Source organism: Marmota monax, unplaced genomic scaffold (genome assembly GCF_021218885.2).
Source record: "Marmota monax isolate L192 unplaced genomic scaffold, Marmota_monax_Labrador192_F-V1.1 WCK01_AAM20220418_F8-fsc00047, whole genome shotgun sequence".
NCBI classification, from domain to species: Eukaryota; Metazoa; Chordata; class Mammalia; order Rodentia; family Sciuridae; genus Marmota; species Marmota monax.
In genome coordinates this window covers 6276753-6289560 of record NW_026692072.1, presented here as the reverse complement: position 1 = coordinate 6289560, position 12808 = coordinate 6276753, and positions in this window count along the sequence as shown.

The following is a 12808-nucleotide window of genomic DNA, read 5'->3' as shown; positions in this document are numbered from 1 at the left end:
AACTCTTCTGAAAAATTTTAGAGAGAATACTTTCAAACTCATTCTTTTCCAGCCTATAGTATGTTGATAACAAAGCCAAGTGAGATTAATATCCAAAAAGGTAACTATAGTCCCAAATCTCTTAAACTCGTAAACACACACACACACACACACACACACACCATTTTAACAAAATACTAGTAACCAAATTAACTGAATTCAATTCATCAACACAGTAAAACTATCATTAACCATGATCAATTAAATTAATTTAAGGAACACAAGGAGGTTTTGATGTGTGTAAACCAACAAACATAATAATTCACATTAAAAGAATGAAAGACAAATTATACCACATCAATAGATGGAGAAAAAGCTTTGACAGAAATTAATGTCCTAAAAGCTCTTAACAAATTATGTGTAGTATGAATATATCTCAGCACAGTATAGACCATGTATGACAAACCCACAGGTAACATCATATTGAATGGGGGAACTAGAAACTTCTTCCTATAAGTCCTGAAAGAAGTGAAAGATGCTCACCTTTGCCACATATATTCAATATAATACTGGGAATTCTACCTATTAGGTAAGTGAAAGAAAAGCATCCAAATTGTAATGGAATTTACATGGCCTGTTTAACATGGAATTTACATGTTCCAGAGAACATGATATTAAAGCAAAAGAACAGTGAGACATCACAGTACCTGACTTCAGGACATACTACAAAGATACATTAGCAAATGTAGCACAGTCTCACAAGCTAAACACCTGATAAGGATATATACTGAAAATATATGTCACTTAAAAATAATAAAATGATTAAAAATAAATAAAGTGTAGAAACATTGCTTCAAATGTATTACATTTATTAACCCATATAATATTTCCACAGCTCCAAAAATGTTCGAGAAAAAGAAAACTGAAGCCTAATTAAGAATTTAAGTCTTCAGATATCAAGTAGGTAGTAAAAGGCTGATAGTATTGCTTTAATTGCAAAAAGCTTATGCTTTTTTTTTTATCAAAAAGAGGTCTTATGTGGTGGGCTGGGGGTGGCTACTTGTGATTGACTCTGGGGTGCTCCATCACTGAGCTACATCCTCAATCATTAAGGGTCTTAGTTACATAGGCTGGCCTGGAATTTGTCATTCTCTTGCCTTAGACTTCAAAGTTGCGGGGATTACAGGTGCATATCACCACGCCTGGCAAGAGGTATTAAAAAAGCATGATGAGTACTTCCTCATTTCCTCAGATATAAAATTTCAAGTATGCAAGAGGTGTGTTGTACAACACTGAGCCTAGAGTTAACAATACCATAATATACAATTAAAAATCCATTAAGGGGGTCAATCTCATGTTAAATGTTCTAATAAATAAATGCAACACACATACTTTAATAAATCTGATTATGGAAAACAAAGGCTTAGTTTCTTTTTTTATACACTTGTTAAACCAAGAAGAGAGAATGGTCTTTTGTATTCCAATGAGTCTATTTCCTTTGATACCAGAGTAAACTCCTGGGTGTCTGAAATACTCTGTGACGCTGTCTCTGGAGGCATTCGAGGTCACACATTCTGGGGAAAGCAATTCTTTGTGTCAGGGCATCACATTCTGCACACTTTAACTGATTTTTACAAACCATGGAAAGTTAAATTTCTAATAACTTTAATTGTGCCTCCCACTAGAAGAAATGGTTTTTTATTAGAGTGTGGAAGTATATTTGAAGATTAAGGTATTTTTGAAGATTAAAAAAAATATGTATACACTTAAGGAAAAAAGTCTGGTTATGCAATCGTGAAAGAAAATTAGAGAAATTATTTTTCATGTAATCTTTAGAGGTTATGGCCTCCTTGAGATAATAGTGAACCTGTCCTTTTGGACCAAAATTGGTACCTTTATGCCCCTGCTACATATCTGAAGTCTTTCTATAACTGGAGGATTTGGATAGCATATTGCAAGTTGATGCCAAAAATATTAGTCAATATTTACAAATTCACACTGCAAGTTGCAGTTCTCAACATGGGCTTAGAAAAGACTTGAATGCCACAGTCTTGATAGAACTGTGTAGATGGACACTTAGTTGTAACCAGATGCTAAATTATCTTCATGTGGTTTGCATTAATACTTTCAGCTTTTCCCTCACATTCTGGAAACAAGGCCTCAGGAAGTAAATGTTTCTAATTTTCTACCAAATTTAGCATCCCAAATATTTACTCTGGGCAGTTTTGTTCAAGCAAACACAGGGGTAAATAAGGAATTATTTCTTGATAAAGAATTTTACTTATAATAACTTGCGTAGTTAGTTATCTTATTTAATTTTTAAATCTTAAATATACTAAGAGAATCAGAGGAAAAATATATGAATTGTTTATAAATAACAAATTATTTTTTTGATACTGGGCACCCAGGGCTTCACACATGCCAGGCAAGTGCTTTCCCACCAAGCTACATCCCTAGTTGTAAATAACAATTTTAATAGCAATCATTTAAGACAATACAATAAAAAGAGCAGGATATGGATTTGAAATGAGACAAACTTATGCTTAGTTTTACTGTGTGAATTAGTGAATATTGACTAATTTTTTGGCATCAACTTGTTTGTCAAGAAAATGGAATTAATAATGTCTATCATTACTTCATTATTCTAAAAATAAATAAATACATATGTATTTATATTTACTCAGAATACTAGATAGCATTGACTTTGCTAGTATACATGGCACATTATAGCTTATAAGTATTATTCTCATGTATATTTATATTTTTCACACTTAATTTCTCTTTTTTTACATATAAAGAATCTGAGACTGTCAGGTTAGATGTCTTGTTTCAAGTTTGGGGGTGTAGCAACTTTCTAAATGATGGCCTTACATATTTACTCCAAAAACACTATAAGCTTTATGTGTTACACAATCTAAATCTTCAAAATAACTAAGAAAACTGAAGCGTAGATAGGCTATATTATGTGCCATGACTTACACAGCTGAAGCTTACTGGGGCAGGCCTCCGACTCAGCCAGATCACATGCTCTTGATGTCATACCACACTGAACCCTCTTGCCAGCAAGGACAACACTACATCTTCAATCTAATCCTCTTTCACTCTGTATTTTTTTAGTTTTTTTTTTAAATAAATGGCAGCAGAATGCATTGTAATTCATATTACATACATATAGCACCATTTTTTATATCTCTGGTTGTATATAACGTATGTTCACTGTGTATTTTATCCTCTAACTATATGAATCCACATATTGTTTCCCAAACTTGCCATTACTTTCCATTATATATTACTCACATTCTGAAGTTTCCTTTCCACTCTTGTTGACTAATTATGCTCCCATTTTTCCCCAAATCCTATGTACATTTTTTTTCTTCTTGAATTTCTTCAATAAACCCAAGGCAACATCATTCAAATCACTTTTTATGTGATTTCACATAGTTCATTGCCCCTATCTTTCTTATAATGTTTATATCACCCCATTATAAATAATAATAAAACACCTAATCGTTTTTTAGGACTGGAAGTATGACCTGAATATTTTCAAGCTTTTCTCATTTTAGCCTTTCAACAACCTTATATGTTAGTTATTATTGTTTTTCCAGTTGTACAGATTCAAAATCTTGGGAACAGCAAAACAGGAATTGCTTAATTGTTCACACTCATTGTTGTGGTGTAAACTAATCAACAAAATCAGTAAGAGTGTAAGTTATAGGTTATAGATTAGTAACAAATATAGATTATAGATATGATAAGTGAGATAAGATTATTATAAAGCAAGAACTGCATAGACAGGCCTAAGACTCCATTTTGCTGCTTCTATTAAAAAAATATTACAAGAGCTGTTTCTGAGAAACTAAAATGAAACATATTTTCTTATAAAGATTATTTTTCTGTACTTTGTTCCCCACAAATTGTACCCTACTCAGGATGTAGCGGTGGTCATGATGAGCTACATCCTGGGTTTGAGTGCACTTGTGGTTCTACATGACTTTGAAATAGATTCTCTCCCGTGCCAACTGCTGCTCAAACTCAGTATACTGTTGTCTAACACCTGCTTGAACCTGGAAATGTGGTTAACTGAATTGCAAAGCTGATTGCCTTTTTTTTTCTAACTTCTGCATTTGCTTGCTTGCTAATTGGAAAATTCTGGTCCTGCCTAGGGTTTGCAGGTCCCGCTTACTATTACTTTAACTTCTGTGATTGGCTTACTTGCATGGTGCTAAGGGAAGCCCCCGAGTTGTGGTTTTCGTCTTTAAGTACCCAGGATACAGGCCAAGAAATTGCTGTTCTCCCACAGAGCTTCAATCTCTAAGGGTGGGTGACAGTCCCTGGCCAGGTAAATAAAGCTCTCATTGATTTGAATTTGGACAGCTGGTTTTCTGAAGCGGTTCTCCATAAGACCATCTCACCTTGTGCTTCCTCTTTTCAAGTTATACCTTTTCCATCCATGTACTCTTAACTCCCTCATGTTTTATCATTAAAGCTTTTCTCTTGTAGATAATGTATGTTGGGTTTTGCTTTATGATTCAAACTGGCTATCTCTTTTAATTAAAATTCTCAATAAATGGAATGGATGTTGTTAGTGGTGATGGTTGTGGTTAACGAAACCAACTGCCATGTTAGCGCAGAACCTAGGGAAGCAGGAAATCTGCACAGAGGAGAGGACCTGTGACTTCACTCCTGAAAGTTTTATGAAGCAGGCTGCATGTGCATTGCCATAGTAGCATCCCTGGAAAAAAGACACAAATGCCAGATGATATCAAAGATGTGCTGCAGAAAACAGTTTGCCCTAATCAGTTAATGTTTTTATATACTCTTCTTACAAGCACTTCATGCCCTATGTAAAGTCTAAGTTTAATTGCTGTATCTAACCCAATCAATCCTGTGTTTGTATTCACACAAACTAATCCCATGTGTGGTATCATATGCCTTCTGGTAATGCCATAATTAACTGTGTCAGTTTTGAACATGTTTGTTCAGTTAGATTCACCTGTCTCCCCACTAAAAATTTGAGCTAGAAGAAAGACATAGATGTTAGTATTGAAAAATTGTGACAAGTCAAAAAACGGAGACTCAATGAGGGGGTTTAAAAAACAAACATTGTGGGTCCATCTAGTTGCTCTGTCTTTCATTACAGAGGATGATATATTCCTTTCAATATCACCTCCATTTAGTAGCACAGCACTTACTGTTTATTCTGGGCATATAGATCTATAAAATTATTGCCGAGATGTTTTCCAGATTCCAATAGTGACTTTTTGGCTACCCTGGGAAGATAGTGAAAATGATTGCCTGTACAATTATGGCAAAGTCAGTGTGAGTGACTGAAAAAAAAAAGAAATTGATTCAGTCCTTTCCATTTTTCTCTGCATTCTTTTAGTGCCATTTTATGAATATATAATCATACCACATCAATATAAGAAAATTGCGGGGTGATGTGAACTGGGATGGAAATGGATACTAATACCATGTGAGATGGTTTATGTTTTTATGTGTTCTGTAACATAGTTTATACAGTTAAGGGATTCCTCCCATAAACATTGTCAATGCAGGCTTAGAATATTCAGTAATTGCAGTTCTCTTTGAGCTGGGGATTGGCCATGTTTTCATATCATAAGGAAATAGTACTAATCCACAACAATGCATCAGAAATAGAACAAACTACAAATTAAAGTGCTGAAGAAATGATACTATTATTTTACATTAAAAAAAGTGAAATGTTAAAGTGTTGAATTGTGGCAGAGACTTGAATGGACCATAACGAATTTCAGTGGCTGAAAGCTGATTCAAAATAAATGGAGGTAATTAACAGATTGGAGATCTGCAAGCAACAGGTAATTGGATTATCAATGGATAATTTGTTTCCATGGAAGTTTTTACTATCTGCACATCTGCAATATTTCATTCTTGTCATTTTGTTCTCTAAAAGAATGTCCTCAAAACTCAGTTAATCCCCCATATGATCTCTGTAATTAAGTTATTTTGGAGAAATGTGTACTGCATTTTTATCCTCAAACAGCATCCAAAGCCCTCATTTTAATTACAAATGACATTTTATTTCCGCTGCTTTTGTGTGGGCTCTTTGAGAAGAATATCTTTTATTCTCTAGGGACCATAACCCAAGTTTAATAATATTGATTTTTTTCAAATATTGGCCACTAAACCAGGTGTTTCTATTAGTCAATGGCAATCAAACATTTCTCCTTTGATGTATACATTTGTCAGATTTTCAACTTTGAATAACTTAAAGTTACAACTATGCAATAAAGGCCTACATATAATCTGTTTTGCTTCTTTTGTAATTAGTCCAGGGCTTTGGCAGAGTTGCATTTCTCCCCATCTAAAGAACACTGACAGCCATTTCCCTGTGTTGGGAAAGACAAGTTGCCAGTTTTTGACACTGGTGTAAAAATTTCACTATGTAGTAAACAATGAAAAATATTCAAATGCAGGAAAACACAAAATAAAACCAAGACAATTAACAGAATAGTCCCAAGGTCATGGGAATGGAATTTTTGAGGGGGTCCTTAAGAGTAAAAGAAAAAAGCACATTTACCTTTCTAAACCTTGGTTTCCAGCCCCAGGTATTCTGTAAAGATACATGTTCTGAGGTCAGACTCTGGCTTCTTATCCTACTTCACCTCTTAATTGCTGTATCATGTTGGATAAACTACTAAACAACTTGATTCAGTATCTTTTTTTTTTATAAAATGGAGGATAACATTAGATTCATAAATGCTAGATTTGCAGAAATGATAAAAAGAGTAATATGTGCTTGGAGCAGTGTCTCCTGTTACATGGTAAGCACAATGTGAGTACTAGTTGTTAACACAGTCAGCAGAAGGAGTGTACAATGTGTAAACTCATGATCAAATCAAATTGGGAGATCCACCCAGAATTGAATCAGATGTTAGTGTGATATTATTAAGAGTTTTGTTCCTACATAACTGGTAAAATATAAAAAAAAAGAATGAAACATTTTTATCAAGTTCTGGAATGTTCAAGAATGAGCCAAAAGATATTTAAATATGAGAGTAAAGACAAGTGAAATTTTGTCTTGTGAAATAGCCACCTAGATGTGGGTCTCAGATCTTTGTATGGAGGATGATTAATTAGAAAATATTTAATGTAAATGCAGCTATGATAGGATCTTATCTCAGCAGTGGGTCTCATATGCTTCTTTTTAATATACTGAAAAATATAGCAGGTCATTTATTCAATCACATGTCATTTAGAAATGATTCCCAAATGAGTTTGGGATGACATTATTTTTGCCTTAGAACATGAGAATCTTTTAAACATGGAGAAATTTACAAAAATAGATAAGTTGATGAGACTCAGAAGTAGAATTTGTTGAAATTAATTTGTGTATATATTTCATGTATTTGTAGCACTGGAGAGAATTTAGTCCTTTGGCATAAAAATTAGCTTGTCCTAATTTAAATATGAAGTATATTAATACATTTAGAATTGTGATAAAATGAATATATGCATTTGTATCATATTTAAAAATCGTTAACCTTATCAAACAATTTGAATCATTTATTTTGACCAGTCTCTTCCTATTATTTATCTTAGCTTATAAAGTTTTTCTGAAAATTTAAATTAATTGAAGATCCTTTGGAATTTAGGGTATTAGATCTGATAATTATGAATTGTAATTATAAAAAGGTTTGATTTTTTTTTTTCTTTTCTATTTTCCCTGTAGTACTGGCAATTGTGCCTAGGGCCTAATGAATATTATGCAAACACTCCACTGAGCTACATCCTTGGCTTCATTCTTTGGCAATTTTTTTTTTTTTTAGGAAAAGATAACATGTATCTGAGGCACCTTCTAAAGGCAAAAAGAGAAGTTTTTTAATGTAATTTTTAATTGATAAAATAACTGTAAATATAGAGGGGGGAAACGTGATATTTCAATACATGCATATAAGGTATAATGTTTAAATCAGGGTAATTAGCATACTTCAAACATTTTTTGTTTGTCAAGATGAAGAGTGATACCTGGAACTTTTTTGCCTTTGGCGGAGACCCAAAAGCCCATGAGTCTACATGTGGATAAAGCTATGTTGTATATTTGAGGCAAAAAACAATTGTTACACAAGAATGAAGAAATTTGGATCCTGTTAAATATTTTCCTATTTTTTCCTGGGATTTTCAAGACATAAGACATTACTTTAGAAGCTTAGGTTTTTACATTTTATGTGTTTCTGTCATTATTGTCTTTTTGTTGTCTAGATTTTTGTAAAAAGAGGCTTTGCAATCAGATTTTCAAGGATTTCTGGCTACAATTATTGACAGGCAAGAACCAAGGGTGGGATATGTATATCTAGAAGAATAATTTGAAGAGGGGTCAGTGATTTCAAGAGAAGGAAAGAAGAAGAAGGAGAAGGGACAGGGAGTTAACTTTGAGCATATAGAAAGTACTTTGCTTTTGTCTTTTGCTATTGCTCAGTAACACTGCAATTTTATCATAATTATTCCTGGATTACGGATTTTTTAAAAAAGAAATAGCTAAGAATAAGATATTGAAACTGGGGTCCCACAGTTAATAGCATCTGGGTGCCTTGACCAAGTCAGAGGGCAGCATCCTTGTTCTTTGTAAAAACAGCAAAAGGAAATGAAACCTCGTCACAGAGTAAGTTGCATTATCCACCAAAGGATTGTAATTTCCAATTTCTTTGATCATCTGTTTTAACTTTTTAAAAACAATTTCTTTATGCCAATTTTTAATTAATTTATCATATTAAAGCTTTTAGTTTGGCCCTGAAATTCACGTTATGTTCCATGCCTATTAGATTGAATATCTCATTCACTTACTGAAGTTTTTTTTTTATTCCTAATTAATTTTGTGTGTTTATGTTGTTTTCCATTTTATTTTTGCCATGTGATGTTAAACAGTACAATAACCTTCCTAAATCATTTTCAGAAACATATGCAATCAATGTCCATGGCTAAATTTATTTGCTTTCACTGAAAGAATAATGTTAATGTCAAGTGTGTGTGTTTCCCCCCTTAGGATCTGTTTTAATGACCCTATCTTTAGGTAATCCATGACTTTTGACTGCAAACCAAAGTGAATTGCTTTGCCTTACACCATTGTAAGAATCCATTCAGCCAGAAGAGGCCAATAAGAGAATCCAAATTAATGATGTTTGCATTGATTTGAGAGCGAGTCTAAATTGCTATAATGGAAATGCCTACACTTTCTCAAATACTCTTGTACTGGCATTTGAAAAGCAGTGTAACTGTTTTCTCAATTCATTTCCAGTTGTTTCAGGAAGGAAGGAAGATAACAGCTCCCTTTTTTATTACTTGCATAATACCAGATACTTTGCTAAATATAAGGCACAGATTTTTCTCAATAGACTATGTTCTTTCATTAGTTTTTGCTACTTCTTTGCTCATCTGTGTTTCCTTATGAAAAAGTTTTAGCCTAATGCTACAAAGACATATCTGAATATGAAATACAGGGGTTTGATAGTGATTCTCTTAACAAATCCATTTTATACTCACCATTATTTCTTCTGTGATATTTCTGATCAGTGGATACACAAGCAGGTGGTGGATACTTTCACTGACAAAAAGAATTTGGGGTAGCACTTGAACTTTCAGGTTGTTTTGTAATTAGGAATTCGTCAATGGAGTCTCTGCTTCTTGAAGGTGGGTTCAGCAAGAGATCTGAGGATGTGTTTAGGCCTTGGAGCAAAAATAGAACTGATAAAATCCTTGACAGAGGACACATACTGATTAATTAAAAAGTTGATCAAGAAATTTTCAATATAATCAGATAATGGATATCATCTTTTCTCCCTTTCTTACACCAGGCTATGGTTTTGATGAGGGGCACTGAACCACATGAAATTGTTGATTCTCTTCAGTTTTCATGGACCCTCTCTATTTATCTTTTCTGCATTCTGACTCTTCCTCTGTCCTTTGTTTATTTTTATTTATTTTTTATTGAACACCATTTGGTTCAGTGACTACAACTGACATCCTAATAGAGGGTTCTGCTTTTACTACAGATGATTTCTCCATGTGTTACTTTAGATACAAACAACAATTATAAAAAATCTTTTACTTCTAAGCCTGTTCCCTAAAGACAGAGTGGTTTTTAGGGCTGCTTCTATAAGCAATTGTTATGGCTTAGATTAGGTGCCCCCCCCCCAAAAAAAAAGCTCAAGTGTGAGACAGTGTAATAAAGTTTAGAGGTAAAAAATGATTGGATTATGATAGCTCTACTCTAATCAGTGTATTCATCCCCTGATGGGGATTGACTGAGTGGTGACTAAGGGCAGATACGGTGTGGAAGAGAATGGATCTTCAGAGGTATACCTTTGGGGTATATATTTTATCCTTGTTGAGTGGAGTTCTCTCTCTCTGCTTCCTGAAGCCATGTCCCCAGCTTCTTGCCTCTGCCATATCCTTCTACTGTGATATTCTACTTCTCTTCTGACCCTGAAGAAAGGAGTTAGCCATCTATGAACTGAGACCTCTGAAACTATAATCTCCTAAATAAGCTTTTCTTCCTTTGACCTCTTGTCAGGTCTTTTGCTCACAGAAGTGAAAAAAAGCTAACTAAAAGAGCTGTATCTATTAAAAATGCAAAATTTTTTAAAAAGTTGATAAGTGATTCTAGCATATTGGATAGAGGTGGGACTCAGTGGGTGGAAATTTGCTATGACTATCCCCTTTCATGCATGATGAAATTGGCTTCCTGGCTAATGGGTCCTTCATGAGTTGATACAATTGTTATTCATTAGAGATGAAAATATATCTCAGGGCTATCAGATATCTGAGCTCTTAATAATTAATTATAATATTTAAATTTCCAGGGAAAGATGATGCAAATGATTTGATATCTAATGGAATTTCAGTTTCTCTAGACTATAAATGTGGTGAAGACTTATGTCTTAAGGCTTTGAAGATTTCTTCAGATCTAATGTCTTAAACACAATTTTTAATAAGGGGTGCTAAACCTGCTGAGATTGAGTATTGTTCTGGAATAAGAAAGAGTTTCTTTTTCTGGGGATGCACAATTGCAGCACCCAGATGACTTATCTCTGAGCCAATCTAAACCTTCTTCACAAATGACGAAGATATATTTGGTTAAATGTTTAATGAAGCAACAACATTATCTATGTCTTTCACATTGTGCCAGTGTTTTAGTACCTTATACCCCTGGCATTGTGTGTAAAAGTGGTTACAGCTTAACGGTTTAAGTTTAAGTACGTTGTGAATGTATTTGTATCTATCTCTACGTATCTAATTTGACAGTTTGTGAGAAAATGAGTCATTTCAACTTAGAAACTGGCCAGTCAGTCCATTAAAAGAAACATTTAGATTTTAAGAAGTAGTTGACTATTTATATACAAAAATTTAAAAAAAAATATGATGAGCAATTTCTAACTCTGGTGCTGATTTATTATAGAATGGAGATGTGGTGGTGTCCAATGGAGACATCATTGTTCTCCCTTCATGGCTCCATTCATTATTTTCTACAGAACTCTGGGACCCCCTGCACATAGACTAAACTCATGTTCCCATTTCTTTTTAACTGTATACATACATTTTCTGCTAAATTGTCTAAGCTTAGGCTTCCCAGAGTTATCTGCCAAAATATTTTGGCTTTTGATAATATTATTTATTTATTTATTGTAAAATGAAATGCCTGACACAATTAATCTTATAATTAAAGAGTTTATTTAGCTCAACCAGGAGGTTCAAAGTTTCAGATTGCGCAGCCCTGTTAGATTGACCTTTGGATAGGGTGACAGATGGCAGGCATCCAATCATAGGGGGAGCATGTACAGGACCATATGTTCACTTCTTGAATCAGAAAGCAGAGAGGTGGGTAGAGCCAGGCTCAGGCTTCTGTATCAACTCTCTTCCAAGAATGACCAAAGTGTGGCACAGAAACTAACTTATTTCCTTCCAACATCTGTCCCCCCTACTCACTGGCCCAAGGACCTCTCACTAGGCCCAGCTTTACAGGTTTCATCATTTCCCATTATTGACACCCCAGGGACTAACTCTTCCACCCGTGAACCCTGGGGAACAGACCAGATCAGAACCATTGCAGGCACCAACCAGTTACTTGAGTTCCAGCACAGGGGTAAGTCATAAACTTCAAGTCTGAAGAATGCCCTTGAACTCTTAAGTAATAACTCAGTATTTGATAGACACATAGATTCCATAAGAGAAAAATAAACCAATTTGTTGTAATTTTCTCTACTTCCACAGGATATTGTCTGTGCAGAAAGAAAGGGATGGAAATAGTGCTAGAGGTATTGGAAACAGTTATTAAATAGATGAGTACTAAGAAGAAATTTTCTTTTGTCTGTCAAAGCCCTCTGGTGTTGCCAAGTCATTTTAGGTCTGACGTTTGAGAGAGACAGTGCTGCTTTCTTCAAAGGCTCACAAAGGAAAAAAAAATCAACTTTCCAACATCTAAAGAACAGAGGGAGAAGGTAATGATGAGAAAATATTTGTGTTTTTCTCAAATCAAAGAGAAATTTGAAAGTATTAATAAAAACTCTCCCTAGGAGACTCCATCTTATTAATACTAACAGGTTGACAGAATGATTTAGTGTTCTTATTCTATTTCATTTGAAAATGTGAAAGGTGATCCAGTTTGTTTTTGTAACTCTTTTGTATATGTGTGTGTTTTTTTTTTTTTCAAATCTAACTCAGGGAAAAGATGTATAAATTCACTCTGCTCTGGTACACAGGTGCAGATCATTAAAATATGTGCAGCCTGACTGAATCATATTGGGTAGATTACTGATGGGTTTGTTTACAAAGAAAAGTGTCTTTCATCTCAATG